We start from the raw sequence: 17,287 nt of genomic DNA, 5'->3' as shown, positions 1-17,287 counted from the left end.
CACAAATCAAAATAAAGCCACCAATGAAAAGACCAAGTATTCTCACTCAGCTTGCAAAAGCAAAGCCTGAATTTGAAGTTCCTGAAGAAATAATCAATGAAAAGGTAGAAAAATTAGGACAAGTGCTGCAGCAACTGTACCTTCTACAGATAGTTTGCCAATTATTCTAAACATTCTATAGGAAGTGCTTAATGCCATAAAACTTGTTGTGTAAATCTAGAGGATCACAGGACAAGTGATATCTTACAATGGCAAGGAACAATAACCACGCAATTTTAGCATTAGGAAATAAATCTGTAGTGGAATTTCCACTTGTTCAAGGCATACAACTGCAGATCACATTTCTTCTTTGCAGTCAGATCCACTCAGAATATTTTTTTATTAGTACATGTTTGCCAAACATAGTGATCCCATTCATCGCAGGGAATTTGTACCTGTACATAATATATCTTAATTCTCTTATTTTTCCCACTCTGCTCCCCTCTGTCTTCCTCTTTCCATTTACAAAAGATTTTTTCCATTTTCCCTTCCATTCTCTTCTTTAAATCCCTTTTCCTTTCCTTCCCTTCCCTTTCCCCCTCCGCTGCCCCCTTTCCATTTGAATATGTTCTTCCTACTTCCCAATATCTGTCCTCAGTTTGCTCCTTATTTACCTTTTGCTTTTTCACTCAGGAGAAACAATGCGATATTTAAACTTGTGTGTCTTATTTATTTCACTTAAGATTATGGACTCAGGATGCATCCATTTACCTAAAAATGTCCGTTCATCCTTCTGTATGGCAGAGTAGTCCTCCACGTTTTCTTTGTCCATTAATCTGTTGGAGGACAAACAGCACATAATGTATTTCCAAGATTTAGCAATTACAAATTGTGCTGCTATAAACATGGGTATGCATGTATCATTGTAGTATGATGCTTTTAAGTCTTTCAGAAGATACCTGGAAGGGGAATACCTGGGTAGATGAAACCTCCAGTTTTTGAGGGCTCTCCATACTGATTTCCATAGTGATTGTACACCCCATCAAGAGTGGAAAATGGTTTCTTCCTCACTACAGCCCCACCAGCATTTGTGATTGGTTGATTTCTTGATGAAATCCATTTTTTTCTGGAGTGAGATGGATCTCAGTGTTGTTTTAATTTGAATTTCTCAAATGATCAGTGATGTTGAACATTTGCTTATATATTGGCTATTTGTACATCATCTGAGCAATGTGTATTCATTTCAGATACCCATTTTTGGATTGAGTCTTTAAATGTGGTAAAGAAGTAAGTATTTGTCAGTTTTTTTTGATATCTGGAATCGAACTCAGGACCCTGCTCTTGCCAGACAGGTGCTTGTGCCACTGAGCTATATCCCTGGCCTCACTGGGTCTTTAAATTTGGGGAGTCTGATTCTCTTTTAGTTCTTTATATATCCTAGATATTAGTCTTTTGAGGAGTATCTAGTAAAAATATTTTTCCATTCTGTGGGTTATTGATTCACTATGTTGGGGGTTTCTTTTGCTGTGCAAAAGCTTGTTAATAAGACATGATCCCAGTTGTTGATCTTTGTAGTAGTTCCTGTGCTATCAGGGTCTTACTCATAAAGTCTTTGCCTACAAGAGCTTTACCTATTCTATCTTTCAGCAGATTAAATGTTTCTGTTTTAATATATAGATGTTTGATCCATTTTGATTTTAGTTTAATGCATGGTGACAGATATGGGTCTAGTTTTAGTCCTTGGAATGTGGAAATCCAGTTTTCCCAGCACCATATATTAAAGAGGCCACCTTTCTTCCAGTGAGAGTGTTTGGCCCCTTTGTCAAAGAATAGGTACCTGAATATGCTTGCAGTTTTTTCTTGCATCTGCTATTCTATTCCACTGATCCTTGAGTCTGTTTCTTTGCCAGTACCATGCTGTTTTTATCAGAGTGACTTTGTAGTATGATTTGAAATCAGGGATTGTGATGCTGTCTGCCTTGCCCTTGTTCCCCAGAATTACTTTTGCTATTCTAGGTCTCTTCTGGTTCTATATGAATTTCAGGGTTGTTTTCTTTACTTCTGTGAGGAATACCATAAGGTATTCTGATTGGGGTTACACTAAATCTGTATAACAGTTTTAGAAGTATGGACATTTTTAATATATTGGTTCTGCCTAGCCAAAAATAGGGGGTATCTTTCCTGTTAAATCTTCAAAATTTTTTATGTTCTGACCAATTTTGCATGCTTGTATCTGGTAATCTGAGCAACTGATTTGAAGGTAACAATATGTAATGGAACTGCCGTGGTGAATTCCTACCATCTTGTCTAGTGAAACTTTGTATTATCTCTAATGTTTTATCTAATAATTATTTTCTTATTCTCTTTAATGTTTTAACTAATCTCCCATTCCTACATCTGGTAATCTGAGCAACATCGTTGAGGATAGCAATATGTAATATAACAACCACTGTTAATTTGTATTATTTTGTCTTGAAACCCTGTATCACTTTAAATGTTCTTGCTTTGGTTTGTTTACGTTTGTGATGCTGGTATGCTGCTATTGTTCTTTTTTTTCTCTCTCTCTCTTTTACTACTCTCTTAAAAATAAAATTTTTAAAAAAGGAAATCTTCTGTTCTAGTAAAAGAAATCTTCCTTAAAGGAAACCTTCAGAGTATTTTGGAAATAATCTCTTTAGATAAATATTTTATAAAGAAGAAGAAGAAGAAAAAGATTCTCCATTGTTCACTGTGAGATGCAAAATTTTTTCCAGAACTCGTACGTATTACTCAACTTTATTCCCTTCTCTTTTCAGATACACTTCAGGTATTAGGGCTCACAACAATACTTTGTACACCCATCAGTACTAAATTACTATAGCTTAAATATGGTTGACTATAGAGTTTTGACAAACTAGAATGCATTGGAATAAAGAGAACCATCAGGAGTTAGCAGCACTAAGTTTCACTCATATACTGAAATTTATTCTTGGTGGTGGTGGTGGCAGTGCGTGTGTGTGTGTGTGTGTGTGTGTGTGTTTACAGTCTGCATTTTGAATACAATGTTCATGGCAAAGACCTGTTTTTGCTTTCTGAACATTTGGCCTGATTAGCAATCCTAAAATTAAACATGTGATTCTTGAAGAACTGAAACAGAAATTCTAGGATCCAAATTTCTTCCTACTTCTAATACTGAGTGTGACTTTAGCCCTCACTTGCAAAAATGGTGAAAAAAGAGTCAATAATTAAATTTGACTAAGATTTTTTCAAATGTGAACATAAGTTCCTTTAATATCTATTTCCATAAGGTTTGTTTTAGCTCATGTAGATATGCATGTATATAATGGCACTTTATTTTTTGTTAAAGGAAATCTTCAGTTCCATCACCCCACACACAAAACTACTTCCATTGCTACTTGAAAGAAAATTCCTTTTCAAGGTTCACAGTACATTAGAGACAGCTGCATTGCTGAGGTTCATCCAGAAACTTTTAAAAAGTTGCAGATGTAGCCCATGCATGACATGGGTCATGGAACGAGACAATCCCAGGCATTCACACTACCCCTTCTCCTACCCTCTTTTCATTCTACATACTCTGGGTTGTTGCCTATGCATATTAAGCTATGTGTGAATGTGCACATGTGCACATATATGAGTTAAGTTTGAATATGGTCCCAGAAGGCACAAAGAAGCTCTCTAAAACAACTCTTCGGAGCTAATTTTCAAAGAAAGGTAAAGTTTTTTTTTTTTTTTTAAAGTACATTTCTAGTCACTGACAGTTTAACAACAGATAGTTACTACCTCTTAACTTCCAAAGAATCAAACTTCACATCAATACACATCCCCTTGAAGTGTTTGTCTGGAAAACTTAATCTTGAAGTCAGAATGACCAAAACAATACTAAACTAATTCTGGCATAGAACTTTTCCAACGGAGCAGAAAAGAGTTATGACTTCATTTCTTTCCAGAACAGTCCACACGACTGCTAGATGGCTGTAGAGACATAAATTATCTTCACTGGGAGCACCACAGCTGATACAATATTGGGTGGGCAGAGAGCTTCAGGAGCACCCCAACAATACAGGGCTTCCTGAGAGGCATTTGCACAGTCAACTCTGAAAACAGTTCCAAGAGCCTAAGAGGTATATTTAATGACTATCTGGAGACAGACATTCCTTAATTAAAGATATCCAAAGAAAAGACAGAAAATTTGGGGTTCTCATTTCATCCGCTCCCCCAGATCCCTTCATATTGTGCTTGAGCTGTTCCAAGTAAATTAGGGGGCCTAGGATATACCTCAGTGGCACAGAGCCTGCTTGGAAAGCATGAGGTCCTGAGTTCAATTCCCAGTACCCACCTCAAAAAAAATAAGTAAATTAGGACATCTTTCACTGTCATTGGGGAAAATATTTTAATAGTACTAGGACTATTGTTTTATTAAACACATCATGCAAATAGAATATTTTATGAAAGCATGTCTATACTACACATGTAAACAGATTCTGCAATTCCTCTCCAGTATAGGAACTTAACAAAATAGGTTTTCCTTTTTTAATAAAAATGTAGGGGGAGACTTGAAATTCTGTCTGCCTGTAAAGAATGAAGAGCGGTTTCCTAACTTGTGTCTAATAGGTGTGAAATCCCTTGTGCTACTTATTAAGCTGAAGCCTGCAGGACTCACTCTCAAATATTTGGCTCAGGTACTGGGGATGGGGTACAGGTATCCATACCTTTACAAGAGCCAGGAGTGATGCTGCTGTAGGAAATACATAGAAACATACTCTGTGTTTCTCAGCTTTCCCAGTGTAGACTGCACATTGCCCATCAGCTGATCCCTCCTCAACAGTCGGTGCAGTGAGCCCTCTGCCAGGGTTTCCTGAACATCTGATAAAACCTCTACTTCCACTAGCCCAGCCAGAAAGAGGCTGAAAACCACCTGATCCTGAACTCAGGTCTCTTCTGCCACACTGCACAAAGCTGCCACAAAGAAAGCACACTGGCCAACTGCTGTATTATTGCTGGCAAGCACCAAATTTGCTCAAAACCTTTACAAATGAAACCCAGCTGTGTGAGCTCAGTACCAGATGTCTTCTACAATGTGTGGCTCTGATAGATTAAATTGAGCATATGAAAGAGATGAAATATATGAAAATCTAATTTGCAAGATGTTTGTCATTAAGTTTATTTTTTAAAAAGACAGAAAATCATATTTTTCAGTGTAAGAGACTAAGTAGTACAGATTAATAACATTCCTAATAACTCCTAAAATGCTTATGTCATGAATAAACAGGTATATATTCATAAAAGTCAGGCCAAAAGCAGTCTCCAGAAATGCCCCACTGAAAGAATGTCACAAGTCTGTGAAAACACATGATTTGTCATGAGTCTCCTTTTTCTGATACCCATGTTTCAATTTGAACATGCTCTCACTCAGGGAATAGGAAATTAAGTAGGAAATGTTTTGTGATACTGTCAGATTTCACTAAGCTGTAATAATCCTATGAAAACACAGATATAAGAACCATGTGTGTGGATCTGTGTAACACGCATAAGAAAATGTATGGAGCGAGAAGGCAACCTGTTCAGCGACCTCAGTTAAGTGGCACCCACCCCTCCTCTGTATGCAGGTCACCACGGAGCTCCGTTCTATTGTTCCTGGCTTCCAGGTCACTGGACATACTTCGTTAGCCTCAGCTGATTTCAGGGTCTAAGTTAAATCCAGAGAGCTACTCAGACATTTCTCCAGAGAAATGTGGCAAAGGCCCTCACTCTTACGAGCTTGCGTTTCATGTATATAGATGGCATATTACTATTACAATGTTAATTTTTTAAAATTTTTATTAGAAACGTAAAAAAATTACTGCTTTGTAATAGAATCTGAAAACAATATTCATTTGAGCATAATAACTCAACTGAGACAATAACATTCAACTGGGATTTAGCTACATTAAAAAAGAACATAATCATTAAATTAAAACTATAAATAGCCAGTTTATTTTTTCAGATTTGAAAATAATTGAGTTGAAATATTGATTTGATGTCTTCAGATCTGAAAAACTGTGGTTTTTTAAAGAGAAGAACCAAACAAAATGAAGGTAAATATTAGCCAAAGCATAGTTTGATGATAAACATCTATAAAAATAATAACAAAAAGATATCTTTATGAAGAGTTTATAAAACAAACTGTGGCCTCGCTTATAGTTGAAAGTAAACAGAAATGGGCAAAAACATTTTAAGATGCCTTACTGTACTGGACTTTAACCCATGTGGCCACTGTCTGTCCTCAATGTGGGCCCCTCACTGAAGCTCCAAAAGTGATGAAAAGGTGGCGCAAGTTACTACTTCCAAACGTATCAAACTCCCCTGAACACTGGGAAGCTATCACAATCAATATGGAGACATTATTTCCCAAAGAATACTGCACAGCAGAAATAAAAATGAACCAAAGTAATTTTTCAACAGGTACTCATGAGGTTTGCCAAAAGTGAATTAGAAATGCACATTAATTTTCCTATAGACTTGAGAAGAGACTGAAGCTTAGTTTCAAACACTAAGTTCCCCAAATCTGATCTAATGAATGGTGTACAGTGGTATCCTCAAACTCACGGCCTGATCAGGGACTATACATGCCAAATGTATGGTGTTCTTTGAGAGACACAAGAAATGCAACTATTATTTTTATAAAAGAATGAAAATTATCTTTAACAGTCTCATAGAGGTAAGGTCATTCAAGTCATTACACTACTTATTTTATATTTTTTTCTGCCACCACTTCAATAGCTCACATTTTACTGTTCTAAAGACAAAAAAATCACCACACAGCCCTTCATTTGCTGATAAAGTAATTCTGTAGAAACTACAGGAATGTTTCATAGTTATTTTTGGCAGTAACATCTCCTATATACTAAAGGTCAAGTGAAAAATACTGAAGCGTTCTGTCCTGGTTATGAGTGACTACAAGTTCCAGTTGGATTAATTTGAATATTGTTAAGGTCAGTGACCAATCAAAATCTTCCTCCTGAAACTGAAAATAAAAGACAGTGAAACTGTTATCAGTTAACTCTGGAGAGCTAATCAGAAAAGCTATTAAAACATAGGGACAGTCCCCATTTGGGGTCATGTAAAGAATAAGAGGATGTCCAGGACTCTGCGCCAAGCCTGGGATACACACTCAGAAGGCAGCTGCAAGCCAAAGGGACAGAGCATTTTCCTGATTGGCCCAGAGGGAAAGTGGCCCACATGATGATAATTTATGACGTACAATATGAAGGAGAAAGGAAATTTACTATTTGGGTAATAATTTGATGGGTAATAATTCAAGGGGATCTCATTTAACTTAAACTACTAGGGAAAAATTAACGTACTATGATATTTAAGCAAACATATAGATAAGCAAAGCAGAAAAGCAAAGAACTTTCAAGGCTGTGAAAATTGTATATGTGCAATACCTGCATGAGAAAAAGGCTTAGATTTTTTTTAGTTTTTACAATAAAAGGCTTATGTGGCTAACGTTCAATACGAAGTGAAAAGAACTACAAAACCAATCAGGATGTAGCTACGAACAAAGCTTGTAAGCCATACAGAGATTTGGATTTTATGCTAAATGCAAAGAGAGCCTTGATCAAAGATTTCAGACAGAAAAGAGGCACACACACACATGCACACGTGCACACACACACACACACACACAGAAGAGGAGGCTGTCCAAAGGCCCACAAAGAGGCATGTGCATGAGGCCAGTATTTCCCTTGGTGTGTTATTTTTCTACCCAACTTTTTCTCTACTAAAGTTTCTGGTCTTTGAAGCCAAAACATTAGTACTAAAATGAGATTTTATATGAATAGCTAATTATCAAAGGGATATGATAGAGACACATAGAATAGATAAGTCAGTTCATCCAAGAGCCACAACCTCTTTGGAGTTAAAAAGTGGGGAACCTTAAAAGAAGAATGAGGCTATGATGAGTGCACAGTTGTCAAATCACCTTAACAATAGCATTTCCTAGCACATATATATTAACGTAGGAAAAACAGCCATTTCGTAGGTGACAATCAAGACGTAAAGAGTCCTTTTGGACCTAGAATGTACCATAAGGAAACTGCATTGAAAACTTAGCTAATTATGATAACTTTGCTATAGCTACTGATTGGTGTGTTCTCTTACTGGAGGATTTTCTTGATTTTCTTATATGAAGCCTAAAAGTAAATATGCATTTGAAATGTTAAGGAAAAAAATTCACAAATTTCTCTCTGAAAGCTCTAAATCAATAGAACATTGCAAATTATTATGTTGTATTCATTTGGCTTTAAGATAAAAAATTAATTTGATGTTACTTGGATGTTTCTAATACTATTACTCTGAAATCTCTCTTGTATTTGTAATCTCTAAAGGTTATATACGCATAGCTTTTCAAACGTAAGACATACACGATAACCACCCCTTTTTAATGAACATAACTTCTTATAAAAAGGTAAACCAAGTAATTTGAGTGCATACGTGTCAGTTATGTGAATGTCTACTACCCAATCTGCTCTGCAGACCTTCAGTTGGGAACTACAGTTCAGTCATTTCCCCCAGGTAAATCACCACAGAGCTCAAATTTCCTACATCTGCGATGCTCACCACAACTTGCAGTTACTGCAGATTAATAGCCTGAGATTATTAGCAGTGCCGCATAATAGCTGCAGTAGAAAACATTTAAAAACAGAACCACATTTATGCATTTAACAGCTGTGTTGGTCTAACAGTTCAGATTTTCACTGTATTTTGCCATATGGTAACAGGGATCATTTTTCACTTAAAAATATTACCAAAACTTGACGCCCTACAGCAGCATCACCAAGCTAATTTTGAAACTATACATTCATGACTGTGTTTGTTATTCCCTGTTACTGAATTCCCTATTTGCTCTAATTTTGCTTAAAATTATCTTATAACAGATTTCATGGACTTTTAATTAATGTCAACCAACTCAGCCTTGATATTACACTAGGAAAACTGGAATATGACCTGGCAGTGGAGAGATGGGATGTGAAATCTCAGTTATGTGACACTGTGTGGGCTGTGGAAACTGAGACCTGGGTTTGGGTTTTTTTTTAAATCTTGAAGAAGAACAGGTTCCTACTTCCTATCTCACTTTTTTTTCCTGTAGCTTTCTTCCCTGATGTGGAACCAGTCTTAAACTAAAGAAAAAAACACAGGTGCCAACTTCTACTTTCATCTTTTTGCTGCAATAACCTCTTACCATGGTTTAGGGGAGCTGAAGATTTTTCACACATACATTTAACAGGGAACTAAATGAAAACTTCGCCTTTTTAAATGCCAGAACATGCGGCCCCTCCTTGTCATCAGGGCGCTCTGCTTCTAACACTGCGATGGGACAACAAACAGTCTCTTAGGTTTTAGGTCTTCAGCCCTGCATTCTTTCCAGAGAGCACAAAATTCCTTCAGCAGAACTTAAGAATGGTAGTGAGCAAAACAGTACTTCAATACTGTTCACCCAGGGCCACCGTCATTCGGGTTGCCTGTGACTCTCTACTGTACTTTAAAACTAAGCAAGCAGGGTGGTACAGGTAGCTCCATTCTAAATATAATCCACTTCAAGTAGAAAAGCACCATGTCACCATTTCAGGTCCTACTTTCACTTGGGAAGGCAATTTCACATTTAGGGATCCCTAGTTTTAAAGAATTCATCTCTGAAGCAATCACAGTGTGCCAATATAAAAAACATGAAGTTCACAACCTCTCCCAAGATGTACTCTTGCTGCCTTTTTAAGCCTGTGCCTGCTCAAGTAAAACCTTCTAGATAAGATTTAGGCTGAGATAAGACCTACGCGGACCCGTTCCCCTCCACGGGCCACTCTTGCAACTGCCCACGTGCAGTTCTCCCCTCCACTTACTGGGACGGCACCATTTGGGTGCAGCCGCCGTACTGTACACATCTCCTCCATTCTAAACCCCTAGGACTTCCTCTGTTTAGTTAATAATTTATTTTTATCAGCCCAACTCTCACACTCCCCAAATACTGTGTCTCCAGATGCCATTTTAAAACACATTTAATTTAATTTACATGAGAATTTAAGGTTTCCCAAGTTTAATCCTGGCTTTTGTCACTTACCTAAGAGCTCAGGGCCATTTATCTAGGCTTCCTATTTACCTTTCTTGTGTATGATCATCATTTGCCTCAAGTAGCTATTCAGTGACTGTAAACTACGTTAAAAGTCACCCCTGAATATGGCACTTGTAAAGTGGTGCACATCTATAATCCCAGCACTTGGGAGGCTGAGGCACGGGGATTGTCACGAGTTTGAGACCAGCCTGAACTACAAAGCGAGACCACAACTCAAAAAAGATAAAGGAATATGGCACTTTGGTAGTCAATTGTATAGTTAAACTGGTAGCCCCTATACAGTACTGTCTGTAGTCATCAAGGTAAAATCATAAGTCATATAAAGTTTATTTGTAGTTGCTGAGAAAGAAACTCCTCAAAAAATGTTAAAAGCTCATTGTGAGAAAGCCTGAAATATCAGTTGGGATTCAGCAGGTTAATCACTCTAAGATGAGCTATCCGTTTCTCCCAAACTTGTCTCAATTTGATTATCTTCTATTCTTGTGGGAATTATTAATAATATTAGTAATTGCAAGCTCTAAGTAATATTATCCACCAAACACTACTGTAAGTGGTATGTAAACTCATTTAGTGCATAATCTAATTGTATGGTAAATAGAATTGTTATCCCATCTTACAGTGGAGAAAACTGGGACGTCAATAAGGTAAGTTATTTGTGTTCACAACCTTGGAAGCAACAGAGCTAACATTTAGTCTCAAACATCCTGGGTCCAGAACTCACTCTCTCAACTACCTCAGTACAAAACAAATAAGTAGAAGTGAGTGTGCCACACACACATAAACAAGTCCGGGACAAGGAGTTTTATAGGAAGACTATACAACCCAGAAGAAGGCAAGGAATGCATCTGGGCTTCTGCACCTCACTGGAAAACAAGATACTATTGTATAACAACATGAACATTAGACTATTAACTTAGAATTCAAAGATTCTGTATTGGTATATACCACTTTGCTTTCTACTGCCATAACAGTACTAAATTCATCATGTTTCAAAGGAAATACTAAATTTTTAAAAATTACTTTCAGACAATAAAGGAAGTAGCAGTAGTCACAATAGAAGAGTAAGAGCTTTCCCTCACATTTATCACATTTTGAGGTTTCTGGAACTTTCTTATGAAGCAAGTGCCCTGAGGTCTTTCTATTCTTTTTCAGAGGGTATCAGATTACAATAACTTGAATAATAAACAAGCAAACCAAGTAGATGACCTACCTATCCTGCAAATACACAAAACTCCTCTTAATTGCAATTATCTATACCAGAAATTAAAAGCACTTTTTCTTTAAGCCAACCCATAAAATATTTTAATAATGTCATGGAATACATGGAGGTTATTAAAACATTAATTGTATAAATGCCAATTAGAAGTACATGCTAAGTGATGACACATACTTTTCTCAGAAACAATACAGCCAAATTAATTCTATAAACCACACTCACAAATACATAAATGTGAGTTACAAATGTTATTTCACTGTTATATATACTTCTTTTATGACTTGGCTTAATTTTATAAAGACATTAGTTACTTCCAACTTCATAACTCCCTCACTGTAATCACTGCCACAGATAATTATTTTATACTCACTAAGTAACCTTCTAACTTGAAAACAGTTCAACTATTCAAATACTTAAAAATAACTTTTTAAATTTGGTTTTAGTCAGCTTGATATAAACAATTCATGTGCAGAAAGTTATCGCAAGTTAAACCCCTATTCTCAAACGCTGATAAACTTACACATATCCACATACTATATCTACTGTCACTGTAGAATTACAGACCGACTCCTGCACTTGCATAAAAACTGCAATGAACTTCCAACTTATTTAGGTAATCTATAAAAATCCCAACAGCAGAAAGTTACAGTAATCAAAACAAACTCTGTTAGAACTGTTAATGTCTTACGTTCCTCATAGATAGACTGTCATAGTTTGTTCAGAATTAATCTCCTACTTAAAGTTCTAAAGTGGATCCTATGTAATTCTGATTAGATAAAACAGGCCCGTAAATTCTGTGATAAGTATTCTCATCGATTACCTGGAAAGCTTTGCCCCCATAGAGAAAGCAGTAAACCTACAGAGCGGTCGGAGGATGGGGGATGGAAATCTGTAGCCCCTGAGCCTCTGCCCTGAACTTCCCCTCCTGCGACGAAAGCCACAGAAGCAAACATCAGCATCAGCTCCACGCCTGTCAGCACCGCAGTGTGGCCCTGATCTTACCCGTGCCTTGCACACAGGAGAGGGAGCAGCCCACGGGCAGCAGCCAGCACTGCGGCACCTCCTCTCGGGGAGACCCCTGGGCCGCACGCTGCTCAGATCCGCGGGCCTGCCAGCAAGCCTGAGGCAGGACTGCAAGAGAAGCCTGTGACAAACTGGTTCTGTCACCAGAGCTTTCAAAAGATCACCTCGTGGGGAGGACGACAAAGGGCGGCGAGGACCCTCAGCTGGAGCCCCACCCAGCTACCCACAGGGGCCCAGCCCATGGGGCCTCACCCTGCGGGGCACCCAAATCCCCCTCTCCTCTCCCAGACGGCTGTGAGGCACCCAACGCAGACCACACTTGAGGCGCTGCTGTCCGAACAGAGCTGGTTTGTTTTGTTGATTTTTTTCTCTGCTAAGAATTGTAACTGAGAAACGTAGAGAGGCCAGGAGAAACAACTGTTTTCTTTGATGAAACGGCAGAAATGCTGCGTGTCAAAATGCATGGGACTGCAGTTTTCTCACTCCACACCAACATTTACATAGCGAACTGAGTGCACAGACACAAATACGGGTGACACAGACAGTATCTCAGATGAATAGTGAAGATAAAATTTCTCTAAGCTAATTTCTTACCATTTGTTAATAGCTGCAAGTTTAAGGTATCTATATAAAGTGTCTATTCATGTAAGTTTTTCAACTTTTTAGAGTGTAACTGTAATTATGTCTCTAAACTATGAATATGTTTATAAAGTTTTATTTTCCGAAATGGTGAATAAACATTTTTAGCACTAAAGGTCTCCTTTTAAAAAATCTTGTTTTTTTTTTCCTTTGAGAATCACCAATAATAAAAGAACAGCAGGAAACAGAATTGAGTTGTCAGTAGGAGTGGAAACTACAATGATACCATAGACACAGACAGACAGACAGAAGCAGTTATGAAATCTTATCAGTTGTCTAATAAAGGCTTTATGGGCCCGGCAGGGGATGCCTATGCACGGTGGTATCTAAGAAGGCCCGTATTTATCTTGGTATTTTATGAATTGCTCCCTCGGGGGAAGTCTCCGCGATGCCCTCCCTTGAGAGGCGGCCCCACCACCGCCTCTGCACCCGCACCTCCTCGCTGCACTCTGTGCTGTCCTACTCCAGCTCCAGCCCGACAAGTGTGCCCTGTGATGTGACAGACACTGCACTCAACTGAGCGTTCTCAAGCCGCACTTCCATGAGGCAAAATTTAATAGAAATATAGCATTTTAACCACCTGGAGATCCTAGAAAGCTGAGAACCTAGTAAGGCACATATTTCACAGGAGCCATGTGATGCACTTGTCAGGAGAACAGAAGGTGGGTAGAGTGAAAAAGGACTGCTCTCCAGTATCACTTATGAAGCAACACTCCTGTTCGCTAGGAAGAAGGGTGAGAGTACAGGAAAATGAACAGGGGCAGTCAGGAGAGGGGTGAGGTGGGGGCAAAGCAGAGGAAGCTCAGGCAACTGCATGTTGTTCAAGCCTCTATTTTCAGAGCCACACTCACCAGGGGACCACGCTGCCGGTGTGGAATCCAGCCTGGACTCTTAGGCCGGAGCAGCTGAAATGTGGGACAGCTCCTCCTGCTCCTCTTTCCCTTACTACAGGTACCTAGGCCAAGCTCAAAGCTTCAAGAAACCATTCCTGCCCAGAATCTCCATCCCTTCAAACCAACTTATACAAGCAACCATTCCTGTCTTTGAACTGTGTGAGAACTGAGTACAATGCACGCCACGAAAGGAATAGAAAGACACACAGTAAAGAATTAAGGAAAAACTGTGATACACCTGAAGAGCAAGTTCTCCCAAAAGGAATACACATGGAAATTCAGAGCAGGGGATGGAGTAGAGCAGGCTATAGAGTGAAGGGAGAGCTGGATGCTGACAGTGAGTTGGATGTAGACAGCAGTACAGAAGCTGGAGAGGGGGAAATTATATGCGGAAGAATTAACATTTCATTTGTGTAATAGCATGAAAGGAAAAACTTCACTGGAACAGATAGCTCCTATTCATAAGTGGCTAAAGAGAAAGCTAGACAGAGTGGAACCAGATTGTGCATGGCTCTGAATACAAGTTATAGAGTTGACACAAATAACTAAAGGCTTTTGAACAACTGGCTGTCTTGATGAACTCAAAAGAAAGAGGCCCTGGATTTTAACTTGTAGGGTAAGCCTCCATTTCCAAGTATGTGGGAAGAAATGAAGACCAGATAACTGCTATAAGGAAAGCTTTCTACTTAAGTCAAAATTGTTGCTTATTTAGAGCTCTGCAATCTAATAATATTAAGAAATTGAAGATATACTCTGACAAATCCCCTCCTTTTTAGTTTAACATATACAAGGTAACAAAAATCGGACGCAAAACTTGAAGGAAATTCATGTTTACTAAAAATACAGGTTCGAATAAGAACCTATATCTGCATGTGATCTCACCCATTCACCTTTACATACATCACTGTCTCCGGAGTTTACATTTTAGTTTCCAAAATCCAATTTAATCCAACCTCTGTCTGTGCTGGATCAATAATGGGCATCATTGCAGTTAAACCTTCGCCCTAATTTCCTAACCGTGGAGCTGACTACACAGCAGGAACCAGTGCTGCCTCACGCTCCTACACTTGCTTGAGAAGCAGTCACAACTGACTTATTGATTACTTCAATGGACTCTTAAATTAACTCATTGCCCCGATAGATCCTATTTTAATTTAATTATCTTTATCTAGAAGAAATACCAGACGGGAGAACCACCGTGGTTTCTGTCTGAGGTGTTCTTCAGCTTCCAGTGAGCTCAGCCAACTTAATTTTGCAAGTCCATTTGTGCACCAAATAAGCCCTCAAGGAAAGAAGATTAACAGCAAAGTCTCAATTTGAAAATGCGCACCTGAGAGAAGGGCAAGTGGAGAAGGGGGTCGCCAGATAACGACAGCAAGCTGAGCGACAGGGCATGCTGGCACTGTCACTGCCGAGGTCTGACACGCGTGTGCACAGCCCAGATGTATGGCATCTCGGCTGCATGGGAGGAGCTACCGTACCTGCACTCTCTGTGTAACTAGGAGGGAGTGACTGAAAAGCCCAGCACCGCATGATTACACAGTTCCCGTTAAGAGCGCCTTGTAGGGACTAAGTGAGTGGACGAACACAAACTACTGAATGTTGTGGCGGAACACAGGAAGACAGTGGAAGATGTCAGCAATTTCCTAAAAGCTCCCACCAACACATTCTTGTCTCCCAATGTGAAAACCCTGGTTAACAAATAACGTTCTTTATGTGGTAGGCTACAGTGCAGCATCTGCCAAATAGTTCCCATCACAAGTGCGGTGATCACTGAAGGATGGAAAATGTCTTACTTTAAATTGAAGTTTAAAGGGGCTGGGGATTTAGCTCAGCGGCAAAAGCGCCTGCCTGGCAAGCGCAAGGTCGTGAGTTCGGTTCCCGGTACCGGAGAAGAACCAAAAAAAAAAAAAAAAAAATTGAAGTTTAAGAAGTACTGCTGATGTCTGATGGTTTATTGAAAGAAACAGTTAATGATTTATTTATTTATTCTGACCAATTTTGCATGCTTGTATCTGGTAATCTGAACAACTAATTTGAAGACAAAAATATGCAACATAGCAACCATTGTTGAATTCCTACCATCTTGTTTGGTGAAACTCTGTATCATTTATAATTTTTGTTTTTATTTTTTATTCTCTTTTATTACATCTGGTAATCTGACCAACTTCACTGAAGATAAAATGATGTAAGATAACAACCACTGTTAATCCTTATCATTTTGTTCTGAAACCCTGTATCATATTGTTTTGCTTTGTTCTGTTTTTGTCTTTGTTGTTGGCATTTTGCTATTGTTCTTTTTTTTCAATTCCCTTTAAAATAAAAAAAAGTTCAAATTATAGCTTCCGAAGTATCTCTTTTGACCAATTCATTTTACTTGCTTCATTAAGTGTTCGTGTATTTGTAGAGGTATGGTTTTAATTTGAGACTTCTTCATTACCAATTTAAATTTGTGATTTGTTTCCCAAAGAAATTCCCCAAACGTCCTGGTTTTATATTATGACACTTTTCATATCTCACTAACATTCACATTTCACTGTATTGAGGGAACTATGTCCACTCTACAGGATATGAGGACATTAAAGAGAGAGAGTTTTGTCTTCAGGAAAAATCTCTCTAATGTGAAGGCAAATATACAAGCAAATTGTGAGAATGGAGTCCAGTTACATGGTGGCCTATACTGAAGGTGCGTGTAAGGTGCAGTGGATAAATAAAGATTTGTTCTGCCTGCAGGAGGCGGCTGGTCTTGCTGGGGCGAGGTCTGTGAGCTAAGTCTACAGAGACAGTGGGAATGCACTGGGCAAAGGGATCGTAAAGGAACCCTATACAAACAGAGCACACCACACAGACATTTTGGAGTAAGAACAAGAGAAACGTTCATCAAGAACATGAGAAAGCAGGTGTGCCAAGAGAGCAGGGAATCAGGCTAGGAATGAAGATGGGGACAAGTTGTTAAGGGACTTGCACCCCATAAGCAGAAGTTTTGATTGTGTCCTATGTCAGGGGATAGGAGCGCCTTCATCCCCGCAGGCATTTGGACAGGTTATTTTCTACTGTGCGAACCAACTGCACTTACTCCTTTCAGCAGCTCCTTATATGTCAAAGGAACCCAGTCAAGTTTTCAAAACAAATGTAATACTATGATCGCAAACATACACTAATCAAATTTTCAAAGTTTGCAATAAGATAAAAAGCGTCTTCTTACGTATCAAAGAAAATTTAACAAAATCTTTAATTTTTCTTAATGGGAACAATAAGGTAAGTATTATTTTCTTTATTACTTCAACATCCTTTGTCATATTGTTCCGAATAATTTTACTTTTTAATTAGCCTTCTGTTGAAACTCACAGTAAAAACAACAGTTATTTCCTATTGGAAGCCACAGCATTTTTGGTCTCTTCTACTCCACAGAAGTTTGCACTAAAGTAT

At 38.5% G+C, this 17,287-nt stretch overlaps 1 protein-coding gene across 8 annotated transcripts in view; it reads right to left on the bottom strand.

The window, feature by feature from the left end:
• The window catches only part of Bmpr1b (bone morphogenetic protein receptor, type IB), a 376,760-nt gene that overhangs the window by 88,625 nt on the left and 270,848 nt on the right, over positions 1–17,287 (bottom strand). For 2 of the 8 annotated variants that reach the window (XM_013517416.1, XM_013517431.1), the window contains exon 1: positions 751–769. The exons of 2 other annotated variants lie outside the window; for them this stretch is intronic. The gene's annotated coding sequence lies outside the window, so the exon portion shown is untranslated. Of the gene's footprint in view, positions 1–750; positions 770–12,305; positions 12,449–12,578; positions 12,658–17,287 lie in introns of those variants that run through there. 4 more of the 8 variants (XM_013517436.1, XM_013517418.1, XM_013517434.1 and 1 more) reach the window with 4 other exon arrangements.

The sequence above is a fragment of the Chinchilla lanigera genome, unplaced genomic scaffold, assembly GCF_000276665.1.
Source record: "Chinchilla lanigera isolate Chin_1 unplaced genomic scaffold, ChiLan1.0 scaffold00004, whole genome shotgun sequence".
NCBI lineage: Eukaryota > Metazoa > Chordata > Mammalia > Rodentia > Chinchillidae > Chinchilla > Chinchilla lanigera.
Note: the sequence above shows the minus strand (reverse complement) of the source record. Positions and strands in the feature narration are given on the sequence as shown.